This window comes from Triticum dicoccoides, chromosome 4A, assembly GCF_002162155.2.
Source record: "Triticum dicoccoides isolate Atlit2015 ecotype Zavitan chromosome 4A, WEW_v2.0, whole genome shotgun sequence".
In the NCBI taxonomy this organism is placed as follows: Eukaryota; Viridiplantae; Streptophyta; class Magnoliopsida; order Poales; family Poaceae; genus Triticum; species Triticum dicoccoides.
In genome coordinates, this window is record NC_041386.1 from 734844273 (window position 1) to 734858545 (window position 14273).

At 48.9% G+C, this 14273-nt stretch overlaps 1 pseudogene; it reads right to left on the bottom strand.

Annotated features, from left to right (window-relative positions):
• Positions 1-3072: 3072 nt before the first annotated feature.
• LOC119284325 lies at positions 3073-5756 on the bottom strand (annotated as a pseudogene).
• Between the last annotated feature and the right edge of the window lie 8517 nt (positions 5757-14273).

A 14273-nucleotide genomic window follows, 5' to 3' on the forward strand; every position in this document is an offset into this window, starting at 1 on the left:
CTTTGGACTTGGTGGTGAGAATTAAAGGACTGAAATAAACAAATTTCTTAAAATACAGTGTATATGTTCTATGTCATAATTCACAAAAACGGTACATACAAAATATAGTAACACACTATGCAACATATAGTAATTTTCGTAAAAATGTACTACATTACAAACTTGGGTAGTAAAAATATATATGACGGCGGGGCCCAGTCGGATCTGGCCGGGGTGGATCCTTTTCCGACGTATTTGGCGTGGAGGCAGCCGGATCCAGCGAGATTGAGGGTCGGCAGCTCCATGGAGGTCCCTGTCCAGGGAGAAAGAGGGATAGAGGTGAGAGGAGATTGAGAAGAAGGAGAAGAAGGGAGAGGAGCAAGGCGGCGGAGCGGCCGGAGGTCCGTCGGGGAAGGTCGCCGGCGGCAGGGCGTGGCAGAGGTGCGGGGTCGCCGGCGAGGCGTCTTGCGGCCACAAGGGGAGCGAGGGGCAAGAGGGAGCTGCGGGCGGCGGCGCGGTCCGTTGCGAGCCTGGGCGGAATTAGAGCGGTTTTTATGTAAAATCAAAACGTTTTCTCAGAATCCACTAAAAAAAGGACTGCGGGTTGTATTACTGAAAAAGACAGGGGGGTTTAGCAAAAGAGCCACGACGGTGAGCGAGCGGGCAGAAGCGATAATCGCTTTATTATTAGGGAAAGATAGATAGATGATAGACTAGTCATATCAACAAAGAATTTCTTCTTTTTTGGGAGGCCATTCGCAAGGAACTTCAAACACTACTACTCCCTCCGTTCCTAAATATAAGACTTTTTAGACATTTCAATGGACTATAATATACGGATGTATGTAAACATATTTTAGATTATAGATTCATTCATTTTGCTACATATGTAGTCACTTGTTGAAATTTCTAAAAAGACTTATATTTGGGAACGGAGAGAGTACAACTCAAAACACTACTGACCCCTCATCACTAACCGCCCTGTGTCCACGCGGGTTCATCACTGACCGACCACCAAAAACCGTCAATGATGAATGTCGACAGGCGATTCTAGCAACTCTGCACAGACCAGCTAGTTTTAGGCTAGTCAGAGATAACTGTTTTATGGGTTATATTTGAGCCCATCTTCTCACTGACTGGTTGTTATGTACTGGCTAATCTCTCGTTTTTTTATCACTGGCTGGTTCATAGAGGCCGATCAATGATGTATCTTGTTTACTTTGTACCGCTTCAGACTTAGAGGCGTTTGAAATTCCTTTGATCACCGCTTCGGCTCTCCTCCCCCAAAAAAGATGCAAACTGGGCGGTGTGATGCCGATTTATCTCCCCGCCATGATAAATTCCCACCGGCATCCTCCACAAACACGAGCTCTTTGCTGCCACAAACCATTTTTCCCAAAGCACACCAAAATCAGGCCCGAATTGGCCATTGTGACTTTGTGAGGCTCCTTCCGACCCATTGTTTCACCTCCTCATTCCAGCACTTCCGGGCAAGGCTGTGTCGGACAATTCCTCGAGCTCGAACAAAGAAGACGACACGGAGGCTTTCGGGCATCGGTGGAGGAGAAGGAGGTAGAGGCGGAGCAGTCGGCCACCCCACCACCAATAACAAGATCTCAACCTATGTCAAAATTGGCCATGATGTTTTGATTGATAAGTTACACATGTCTATGATTATACACATGATTGTCTATTTGCAAATCAATTCCCTGACATAGCTTACTTCGTGCTGAGCTGGAGTAGTAGACGCTATCTTTTGTACTTTCCATCCCAGCGGTAATGAAGCATGTGGAATAAAAAACAAGCTGTGGCCTGCTGTGCCATCAGACACCGGCGCATCACGCGGCCTGCATGTGCGAAGCCATTTATGCATTCATCTGGTCACAAGTACAGAGTTAACTGGGGATATATAGTAGTTGAAGAGACTGCATGCAGTGCAGCAAATAAGATCAGGTACAGAGCTTCAGTCCTTGTGCCGTTTGGTTCTACAGGAGATTTCACTGGAAAAACGCAAAGTTTCTTCCTAGCATGAGCTACGCGGTACCTCTTATCTGGACTGTCCGTTTGCTTCAGGATTTGTGCAGAAAAAAGCATCACGAGGAGTGCAGCTGTTCGCTGCAGTGTCATTAGCAGGAGGTGCTGTCCTGTCTGCATGGCTACAGCGTTATGTCACATCCCTACTCCCTAGGCTCTCTGCTGCAACAGTGAAAGACAGAGAAAGAGCGGGCCAAAGCTAGTAAAAAAGGGTGGCGCCCTTACGGGCAAAGTGAAGAGAGAGGAGTAGCATTTAAGAGTGAGAATAAAATCATTGAGAAATTTTCTTTGAGAGAAAAGAAAGAGCCTACGTGGAGACTCAAAGAGAGAGAGAAAATGCTTTGCAAAATTTGAAGACGCAGGTAGCATGTCACAGAGAGAGAAGACTCTGAATTTTTTTATCAGAGAGAAGAGAGAGAGAGAGCAGTTGTGTGAGGAAGGTTTTTTGTGTGGAAGGAAGCTTTTATTTACGATGGTGAAAGAGCATATGTGAGAGAGAGAGAGCTGCGCATGTCGGCATGCGGATGTAGATTCCAGTTGCATGTGAAGATTGAGAGAGTTTTTTGTGAGGAAAGATTCCTTCTCGTAGATAGCCAGCAAGTCAACTAGCCAGAGAGCAGGTCACCAGAGAGAGTGTTTTTTATTTGTGTAGTACTGTAGCCATGACAGTGCTGCATGGTGTCAGAAACAATAGCCTTCTTGCGCGTCGCTATCGGCGTCCATCCGGTGCCAGAATATTAAGCGTTGAGCACCTGCCTAGCTGCTGATTTTTGAATCTTATGCACATATCCAGATGCACAGGAGCCCAAATTGAACGGCTCTGATAAGGGGTACCGTGTAGCTCGTCCTACAAAAAACCGCTCTCAAAAACAGAAAAGAAAGAGAGAAATGCACATTTTATTAGAACTTTTAGTGCCGATAATTCAGAGCATAAATCACACGTTCATGAAGAGAAGTTCAGCTTAGAATGTGTACATTTAACACATCAGAAAAACCGATAGAGTACCACCAGATCTCCACACTTGAAAAACATAAATTCTGAACCAGACCACTTCATACTCACGATGGTGGTGCGACCTTTTCTAAAATGTCCATCATAATCCATGGGCAGCTTGCTGTGAGGTGCTTGAATCCATCAGTCTCCTTGACAGCTCGAAGCACCTTCTGTGAAGAAAGGTATGTGAGACAAGCAGCCTTGAGTTGCATGGCGTGGTGCTGCTCCGCTAACGCAAGGGTGGTTGCAACTGTTTGCACATCGATTCGCTGGCATAGCTTCCCTTCACACATAGCCTTTAACCGGTCAAGTGCATACCGATCTGCGGCAACCAGCAAGTGCTGCAATTCCACATTCTGATACAAATCCCAGTTACTAGGCAATGAGTCTGTGTATATAAAGTGAAGAAGTGCCTCAAAGATGGCTGTCTCCATGTCATCGATTTCGATGCGTTTCAAGGAAGTCTCCTTCAACTGACCAAAAAGCTCAGCCTGAAGACAGATGATCGGGCAGCTAACACGCATCTGTGTGCACTGAAGAGTTGGCCGCCAACACTAAATGTAACATCCATGCCCTCTCCATCCTTCAACATGTTTGCAAAGTGTGTGTGCAGGTCCGACTGCGGGAGTGGAACTACATATGTGCTTGCATCTTCCGTGCGAGTGTCTTTTATGACGGTCAAAACACACTTGATTGTGAAGCAGTCGTCATTGCGGGATAGCAGTTCCTTCAGCTTAGACTTGTCAATAAACTTGGCCCAGCCCCAAGTCTGACCTTCCGGCGGAAAGGTACGTGTTTCGCCCCCCATAACACTAGCTGTCCCATCTTTCTCCAATAAACTCAAAGTGAACTTCACCTTGACACCCGCTGTTGCCCCCCTACAGAAACACAAGAAGGCCGACATGTTGGCAGCTTTGTCCTCCTCGTTGCTACCATCAGGGTAGATCAGGATGTTCCAGTCGTAGCAACCGACGCTGAATGTGCTCGAGGTAACGGACTTGCCAATACCCATACCCTCGAGCAGCGAGTACTTAATCACCTCGAAGTTGTGCGCGATGGTGATGCACTCTGTCAGGCATCTCGAGGACGTCTCGGATATGGTCATGTTAACTGAAGAAGTTGAGTTTTTGGTCAAAAACTGTAGGGTTCTTGCTGGTAATGTCCTTGTCCTCGCTTATTATATATATATATTATAATAATCAAGGGAGATCAGAGGGTATGGAAATTATGGATCTGATCTGCATCACATAATCAAGGGATTCGCATCATATAATTACGGGAGGCCAAATGAAAAAGAATGCCGTAAACGTACAAATAGTTCAACTACAAATTCTTAAATAGGACATCGATATCAAACTGGAACAATGCATTACTTATTTGGAGTTCCAAAGAAAGTTGCCTACACTTTTTTCTTGAAGTGTGTAATATAGATGTACGAATCTACTGGCTTAATACATAGGTAGTTGTTGGTGGTTTATTTCTCATCTTGATGCCCTACAAAATTGAGAAGTAAATACTACTACGTTCATTGCTTTTAATTCATCTCTAGCCTTATGCAATTCTCGATAGGTTAATATAAAATAAGCTTGTAAATTCCAGTTCACGGATATATATACGTACCTTAAGGCTCAGGCTAATCGCGCGCGCGTGAAGTCAGAGATGTTGAGCGGATCGGCTGATGCCGATGGTGCTCGGCGATGACAGGACGCCGTCGGTCGGCTGGAAGAAGCGCTAGCGATCAATTTAGTCGGAGACGACACAAGTCGTTCTAGGTCAAGGAATACATTTTTTTTTAGCAACAGGGTCAAGGAATACATGATCCAACGAATTAAATCTCAAGTGGTGATGCCATCCTGGCGGGCTGATTCTTATGGGCTTCTCTGGGCCAGGTTAGCATCCATCATTCATTCTTTCCTTTTAATCAATATAAAGTTGTGTTTTATTGGCTTAAAATGGAGCATCTATATGTCTTTTAGCCATGGTAATATTTCATTATTATTATTATTTTGTTTTTATATTTATTTCTGTATTACTCAAGGGTTTTAAATTTTTGGTCAACGCCCACTTTTGTTTCCGTGACCGCTCCGTATTCGCTATGTGTCTGTTTTTTAAGTAGTATTTGTTTTCATATTCATTTCTAGGGTTTTTATATTCGATTCCACTTCTGCAAAAAAATGAAAACAAATGTGATAGCACCCAGTTTCGTCCGTTTTTGCTCGGTCTTCATACCTAGAATGCACAAAGGCAACACCAACACACACGAAAAAAACGCTAATAAATAGCAATGTTATGTGAAGGCAAGGAAAAAATAAAAAAAAACTCCAAAGCAATCAAATTCCGGTTTGACAACCTATAAGACTAGCCATAGTGGAGAGTAACTTACACTAGTAACATACACGCTACCCTAGGCTATGTTACTACCTCTATAGTGGGAAGTAACATATGTGCGGTGCCATGCAAAGCTTCATTTATTAGGTTATAGACTCATATTGTCTTGAGATATGTCATGTTACGGTAACTACCTAAGTTACTCAATTTACCTCTCTCCTCGTTAACTCATTGCAACATAGGCAAGTTTCCTGAGTTAGACCCGATGTTACCCTTGAAGTTACTCCCACTATGGCCAGTCTAACAATGACCATATCTGCACCAACCTTCTCATGATACAACACAGACAATGAGGTTCTTCAACAGTAATGCCTTTAGGAAGGGAGCGGCGCTCAAGCGCCCCATCACCGACTCCAACCATCTATGGTCGGGATCTAGGTTTTCATCCTGAAGAACCAGTCATAACATATCTGAGCAATGTCTTCAACAAGGTTACTACATAAAAAATATCACCATTGCCAGGTATAATCAACCTGGCTAAGACCTAGGGTTTCACCCCGAAACTCCAGACCAGATTCTGAGTAGCACCACCATCGGCGTCTCTCTTGTGTTGGCCCCACCACTTTTCTGCATCTCATCGGCGCTGATGTGCAACCAGCACCTGCGTCAAGCCATCGTCCATAGTTGGCATCTCACCGTCGAAGTCGACCACCAGATCTGTAGAGAGGAACCTTATGACGACCTTTGGATAGTAACCGCAATCCACCACGAGGACACCACCTCAATGAACATTTGCCTCTGGATTAGGGTCCGACCCCACCCCTCGCGCCATCCATGGAAGATGTGGCTTAGGCAGCATTATTGGGTGTGGGCAGCACTCACACGTCTTGGCGCGCATACTCTTGACCGACTAAACCCGATCTTCCTTGCAGCCGCCACCTCCTCCTCTCCCAAGCTTAGGTTTTCTTCACATTCCGCTAGTGCCGCAACCGGTCCGCCTGGTCTCCGGTGGACTTAGGGCCGTGGAGGCGCAGTGGATCCCGAACCTTGTTGGTGGGAGGACTTCCTTTCTAGATGTTGCTTTGTGTTTTGCTAGGGTCTATGTCATACTCAGGAAGGCGAGCCTCTCTGCTCTGAATTGGTAGGGGCGGTGTCGGTGTCAAAACCGGCGGATCTCGGGTAGGGGGTCCCGAACTGTGCGTCTAGGCGGATGGTAACAGGAGACGAGGGACACGATGTTTTACCCAGGTTCGGGCCCTCTCGATGGAGGTAAAACCCTACGTCCTGCTTGATTAATATTGATGATATGGGTAGTACAAGAGTGGATCTACCACGAGATCAAGGAGGCTAAACCCTAAAGCTAGCCTATGGTATGATTGTTGTAATGTATGTTGTGTCCTACGGACTAAAGCCCTCTGGTTTATATAGACACCGGAGGAGGCTAGGGTTACACAGAGTCGGTTACAATGGTAGGAGATCTACATATCCGTATCGCCAAGCTTGCCTTCCACGCCAAGGAAAGTCCCATCCGGACACGGGACAGAGTCTTCAATCTTGTATCTTCGTAGTCTTGGAGTCCGGCGGACGATGATAGTCCGGCTGTCCGGACACCCCCTAGTCCAGGACTCCCTTAGTAGCCCCCGAACCAGGCTTCAATGACGATAAGTCCAGCGCGTATATAGTCTTCGGCGTTGCAAGGCGGGTTCTCCCTTCAAGTTCCATGTACCTGCCGAACAGTGTCCGACTTCATCATAAATACTGTGTTTCTCGGCTTCTAAGCCCAATAATGACTTTTTTCCACGCGTCGCACGGATGCGAAAAGCCAGGGTGTCTTCTACGTTTCACCCCCTAGTCGTGCGATTCCTCCGCCTACAAAAGAGGCAAAAATCCAGATCCAAACCACACCATCTTTCTCCCGCGAATACTTCATCGGAGCGCCTTTGACCTAAAAATCCATTCCATCATGGACCGTCGACGCGGCTCCTCTTCTCGCGCTCCCAGCCCACCGCCAGGGGATTGGAGGAGGTGCTCTGTTCCGCACAACGAGCTAGTGAAGCTCCAAGCGGGGGGATATCTCCCTCCGGCCTTCATGGTCCCGGTTCGAGCCGGGCTGTTCACTTATCAAGGTGGGAGGCAAGCGGAGGCCACCCCAAGCCCTAATAAAGGGGAGCGAGTGTGCTTCGTCCCTTATTTGATAAGGGGACTCGGATTCCCGATACATTCGTTCCTCCGCGGGCTCCTGGAGTTCTACGGACTCCAGCTCCACCACCTCACGCCCGCCTCTGTCCTGCATATCGCGGGCTACGTAGCTCTTTGTGAGCTATTCCTGGGCATTGAGCCCCATTTTGCATTGTGGAAGAGGCTGTTCTGCCTCGTACCCCGTTCTCACGAGGGGTCCATATATCAAGTGGGTGGCGCCGAAATATGGCGCATCGCCGGGACCGGATACCCATCCGGTACTCCCAAGAAGGCGTCCGAAGACTGGCCTTCAGAGTGGTTTTACATAGGAGACGCTCCGCTGCCGGACCCAGTCCGGATTGGCCTCTCGGAGTTTAGTGCTGCTCCTCTGAAGAAACGCCTCAGCTGGCGCCCACGGAGCCCCCGATTGGAGGAAGACAAGAGCGTCCATTACTTGATGGGCCGAATAAGATTACTGGCCCATTCCGGGTTGACCATGATTGGAGTCATGGCGATATGCATCATGCGGGGGGTACAGCCATTGCAATACAGAGGCCACCCCATGTGGGATTTCAACGGGGAAGACGATGCTACCCGTCATGGCCGCAAAGGGCCGGATTCGACCGAGGACCTAGTGAAGATCCTGTCCAGCCTGTACAAGGGGGAGAAGGAGGACTTCCTTCAAACGAACCCTTTGGATGGGTTTTCCATGAACAACCCTAGAGGCTGGGTAAGCGAAAACTTTTAAGGGCTCAATCCATGCTTTCGAAGTTTAAGCTTCTTACATTATGTCTTCGGCGCAGGATCTACGCCAGACTGTGGAGGACATGGTAAGTCCCGCTCCGCAACCCGAGGATCCAGGAAGATCCCTGGATCCGGCCTCCGAAGAGGATCCGAACATCAAGGTGGAGCTGATCGACGGGGTGTTTCACCAGCTCAGCATGGATAATGCTTTGGTTGCCATTACGGCGGACTACCCCGGACTGTATCCGGCTTCCTGGTGACTGTGACCGAGGTCCGGACACCATTATCTCTTCCTTGCCCATTTCTGACCTTCGCGAACGATGGTGTTTTACAGGAAGCGCCTTCAGGGCGGGAAGCCGAGCCCGCGGCGGCTGACCAACAAAGGTTAGTCCGGACCAGCAGGCGAAAGAGGAGCGCGACACGGACTGAAACGTCACCGCAAAGGTATAGCTCATATTTGTATTTTCAGAGCAACGTTCCTAGGAAGCATCTGAGTGCTCATGATCTTTATAGGAGAAAAAGCGCTCACCGGACTGCGGGCGCGGAAGTTGCCGATCCAACCTATACCGGCCAGGCTCCAGCGCCCGGCCTGGAGGGGGAGGCAAGCGCAGGACGCGGGCCGGATCCTCCTCCAACGGAGGACACCGACAGACTGTCCGCCACCATGTCTGAGGTGGAGAGCGCCATGAACCATAGGCGCCGCCGGACAGTGTTTCGTGAAGCATGCTTCTCCCCTGAGGCATTGGACGCCTTTAACGCAGGGGACGCGCACCTCCGTGCCGCTCAAGATGGTTTTACCAGAGCCACGGAGCAGTATGTGAAAGACATACGGGTAAGGGAATTTTAATGGTTATATATACCAGTAGCCCCCGAGACTTAAAGTAGTTATGTTAACTGATTTAAGGATCATTCGAAATGTAGGCTCTTACTGAGAAGAATGCCCAGCTGTCTCAGGAGCTGCAAGAATGCAAGGCCCAACTTGAGGCCGCACTTGCTGCCGCAGGGGGAGACGCAGAGACCCCTCCTGGTAACACATTTTTATTATTAAATATAAGCGCTGTGCGGCGTGCGCGCAAGTCTAATAGTGACATTGCAGGTGCCGCCGGACAAGATCCGGACAGGCAAGAATTACTGCGCCAGCTAAAGGCCGGCGAGAGGGTGCTAAATAGGGTGCAGCAAGAAAGGAACAAGCTCCAGGATGCCAACGCCAAGCTCGGGGAAGAGCTGAAAGGCGCTCGAGCCGGGCTGTCCAGCTCCGTTAAGGAGAATCAGCGGCTTCGTCGCGACATTTATAGTAAGTGCTTGAGTGGACTCTTTTGAAAAGAAGAGTTCGGCGAGGAAGTAAATTGACATAATATGTCTTGTAGGTATACTCACAGGTCGCCCTGCGGAGGAGATGCCCATATCAACGGGAACTTCCCGAGCTGTTGCAACTGCTCGAACGAGTTCGGCAGGCGATGAGCGGCGTCGTCCAGGCTTTATGGCCAGCCCTCTCCCTACCCGAGGGCCTTGGGGAGCTTGCAGAGAAGCTTCAGGGAGTGCGGCAGCGCTTCCGTTTGTGGAAGATTTCGGCTTGCCGTCAAGGTGCCCGGGAGGCTTGGGCCATGGTGAAGACGCGTTACAAGAAGGCGGATCCCAACCACATGGCCGAAGTTGGACCGGTGGGGCCCGATGGGAAGGAGATCCCTGTGAGTTTAGTATACAGCCAAGTAGAGTTGGCTGCTAAATTTTCCCAACGGGACTGTAAGTTAGACAGCCTGTTAGACGGGATTGAGGAGGAATACAATCAGTAACTTTGACAATGTATGTTTTCCTTTAAAGTGACATGTGAAATGCCTTCTAGCCAGATTGTAGATCGTTTGTCTCTGCCGACCTTTTCGCTTCAACCTCGGGACCCTAGAGTCCGGAGTGTGTCCGAATACCTTTTTGGTTAAGAAACAACCGTGGTATGCATGGAGACCAGGCGTAGGGGTCATTAGTGCTTTATCAGACAAGTGCCCAACTAGTTATGTTATATTACATGGTTAGTAAGAAACATCTTCCAGGGAGAATAGTTCCGTTAAGGGTTCCTTTCCCTGAGAGGCATGCCCTAAAGTGCATGTCCGGACTGCGAAGAAAGCAGAAAAACATCTGGGGGCGGATAAAGGAGTAGGTAAAAAATCATCTTTTAAGTCATCGACCGAATATTCCCTTAAGAACGCTAGCTTTCGGCTTCACCCAGTCTAAGGTACACATCCGGCTGACCCGGCAGTAACAATCGCAGAGGTGCTCCCTTTACCTCCTAGCCGAACAATCGGGGACGTAGGGGTAAGCACAGGAGCTAGGCAACCCAGCTTGGCCAAAACTTAAGTTATATCGATGCATATAATGGTGAGTAAAAGGTACATGTGGAAGCTTGACACATGTGCTGGGCATGAAACCCTTATAATTGAGCTTCTGTAAAAGAAGCCCCCAGGTATAATGAGTGCGGATGGCACATCAAGTGTATGCGAGAAACGCAAAAAGTAGGCCCTTAGGGGCTTTTTAATAAAAAGGTTATGAAAAGAGAAACAAAAGACAGCCGAAGTATAAAAATTTGGACGGAGGAAGGGGACGAACTCTTAGTCCGGCGCTAGGCATAGAATCTTCGGAGGCGGGCTGCGTTCCATGGGTTCGGCTCGAGTCGGTTATCCGACGCATTTCGTAGACGGTATGCTCCGCCGGTCAGGACTTGATCGATAATGAAAGGGCCCTCCCATTTGGGTTTGAGCTTGTCCTTTTTCTTGTCCGGCAGGCGTAGAACTAGTTCACCAACGTTGTAAGTCTTGGCCCGTACTTCTCTGCTTTGATATCTTCGGGCCTGCTGCTGATAGAATGCGGAACGAGCCTTGGCGACGTCGCGTTCTTCCTCCAATGTGTCCAAGCTGTCCTGCCGATCCAGCTCGGCCTCTCTTTCTTCATACATGCGCACTCGAGGTGAGTCATGAATAATGTCGCAGGGCAGGACTGCCTCTGCGCCGTAGACCATAAAAAATGGTGTGAATTCGGTAGTGCGGTTAGGCGTTGTCCGCAGCCACCAGAGTACGGAGTCGAGCTCCTCGACCCATTGCGTGACAGATTTAGAAAGTGACCGCACTAGTCTGGGTTTAATGCCGCTCATCATTAGACCATTTGCTCGTTCCACTTGACCGTTGGTTTGAGGGTGATAGACTGAAGCGTAGTCGAGCTTGATGCCCATATTTTTGCACCATGACTTAACCTCGTTGGCTGTGAAGTTCGTGCCGCTGTCGGTGATGATGCTGTGGGGGACTCCGTAACGGTGTACTACCCCGGATATAAAGTCTATCACTGGTCCGGACTCTGCCGTTTTGACCGGTTTGGCCTTTATCCATTTGGTGAATTTATCCACCATGACCAATAGGTACCTTTGCTTGTGGGTTCCCCCTTTAAGGGGTCCAACCATATCAAGCCCCCAGACCGCGAACGGCCAGGTAATGGGTATAGTTTTGAGGGCGGTGGGCGGCATATGGCTCTGATTAGCAAAGAGCTGATAACCAACGCATTTCTGGACTAAGTCCTGGGCATCTGCCCGGGCCGTCGGCCAATAAAATCCTGTACGGAATGCCTTTCCTACAAGGGCCCGGGCTGCTGCGTGGTGTCCGCCTAGTCCGGCATGAATTTCAGCCAGGAGGTTTCGCCCTTCCTCTTCGGAGATACACCTTTGAAGGACTCCGGTTGTACTTTTGTTATAAAGTTCTCCCTCATGGACCTTGTAGGCTTTCGATCGCCGGACTATGCAGCGGGCCTCATTTTGGTCTTCGGGAAGTTCCTGCCTAAGCAAGTAGGCTAGGAATGGTTCTGTCCACGGGGCGATTACCGCCATTATGTCGTGGGCTGAAGGTGTTATGTCATCGGCTGAATCGCCGATTGGCGCGGTTTTTTCCGGTTTGTCACTTCCGAGCTCCTCTTCCCATAGTACAGATGGCTTGAAGAGCCATTCCAGGAAGATATTTGGAGGGACAGCATCACGTTTCGCACCGATTCGTGCCAGTACGTCGACCGCTTGGTTATTATCTCGGGCTATGTGATGGAATTCGAGTCCTTCAAACTGAGCTGACATTTTTAGGACAACGTTGCGATATGCTGCCATTTTCGGATCCTTGGCGTCAAAGTCTCCATTTATTTGGGATATTGCAAGGTTTGAATCCCCGCGCACCTCTAGGCGTTGAATGCCCATGGAGACTGCCATCCGGAGACCATGTAACAGGGCCTCGTATTCGGCTGCGTTGTTTGAGTCCGTGTACATTCTTTGGAGTACGTACTGGACTGTGTCCCCGGTTGGGGACGTCAATACGACGCCAGCTCCCAGTCCGGCCAACATTTTAGAGCCGTCAAAATGCATAATCCAATTGGAGTATGCGCCGTACTCTTTAGGGAGTTCGGCTTCGGTCCATTCATCGACGAAGTCAGCCAAAACTTGTGACTTTATAGCTCGCCGAGGTTTGTAAGTTATATCGAATGGTAAGAGCTCGATGGCCCATTTTGCAATCCTGCCCGTTGCATCACGGTTATTTATGATGTCATTGAGTGGTACTTCGGAGGCCACGGTTATCGAACACTCTTGAAAGTAGTGTCGGAGCTTCCGGGATGCCATGAACACCGCATACGCTATCTTCTGATAGTGTGGGTAACGGGATTTGCAGGGGGTTAACACAGTGGACACATAATACACAAGTTTTTGAAGAGGGAATTTATGCCCTTTTGTCTCTCGTTCGACGACGAGTACCGCGCTTACGACTTGATGCATTGCTGCGATGTATAACAACATTGGTTCGCCTAGATTGGGCGCAGCCAGGACCGGATTTGTTGCAAGTATGGCCTTTATTTCTTCGAGTCCGGCAGTGGCAGCATCCGTCCACTCGAAGTGTTCGGTGCGCCTGAGGAGGCGATAGAGGGGCAATGCCTTTTCTCCTAGACGGGAGATAAAGCGGCTTAAAGCTGCCACGCATCCTGTTAATTTTTGTATCTGTTTGAGGTCTTTTGGAATATCCAACTGTGACAGAGCTCGGATTTTAGCCGGGTTTGCTTCAATACCTCTACCGGATACAATGAAGCCCAGCAGCTTTCCGGCTGGTACGCCGAAAATGCATTTTTCCGGATTCAGCTTGATGTCATATGCTCTGAGGTTGTCGAATGTGAGCCTCAAATCGTCTACTAGAGTTTCGATGTGGTTTGTTTTGATGACTACGTCGTCTACGTATGCCTCGACTGTTTTGCCGATCTGGGTAGCCAGACATGTTTGAATCATGCGCTGATATGTTGCGCCGGCATTTTTAAGTCCGAAGGGCATTGTGTTGAAGCAGAATGGTCCGTATGGAGTGATAAATGCTGTTGCGGCTTGGTCTGCCTCCGCCATCTTGATTTGATGGTAGCCAGAGTATGCGTCGAGAAAGCACAACGAATCGTGCCCTGCGGTAGCATCGATAATTTGGTCGATGCGGGGGAGAGGGAAGGGATCATTTGGGCAAGCCTTATTGAGGTCTTTAAAATCGACACAGAGATGCCAGGATTTGTCCTTCTTTGGTACCATTACCAGATTTGCTAGCCAATCCGGATGTTTGATATCTCTGATGAATCCGGCTTCGAATACTTTGGCTAGCTCTTCTCCCATAGCCTGTCTTTTGGGTTCGGAAAATCGTCGAAGAGACTGTTTGACTGGCTTAAATCCTTTTAGGATGTTTAGGCTGTGTTCTGCCAACCTGCGTGGGATTCCGGGCATATCTGAAGGGTGCCAGGCGAAAATGTCTCAATTTTCCCGAAGGAATTCGCGTAGTGCGGCGTCTACTTCGGGGTTCAATTGTGCCCCGATGGAGGCCGTCTTTGTTGGGTCCGTTGGGTGGACCTGGAATTTTATTATTTCATCTGCTGGTTTGAAGGAGGTGGACTTGGATCTTTTATCGAGTATCACATCGTCCCTTTTCACCGTAGAGCGCAGCGTGGTGAGTTCTTCTGCTGCTAAGGCTTCGGATAGTGCCTC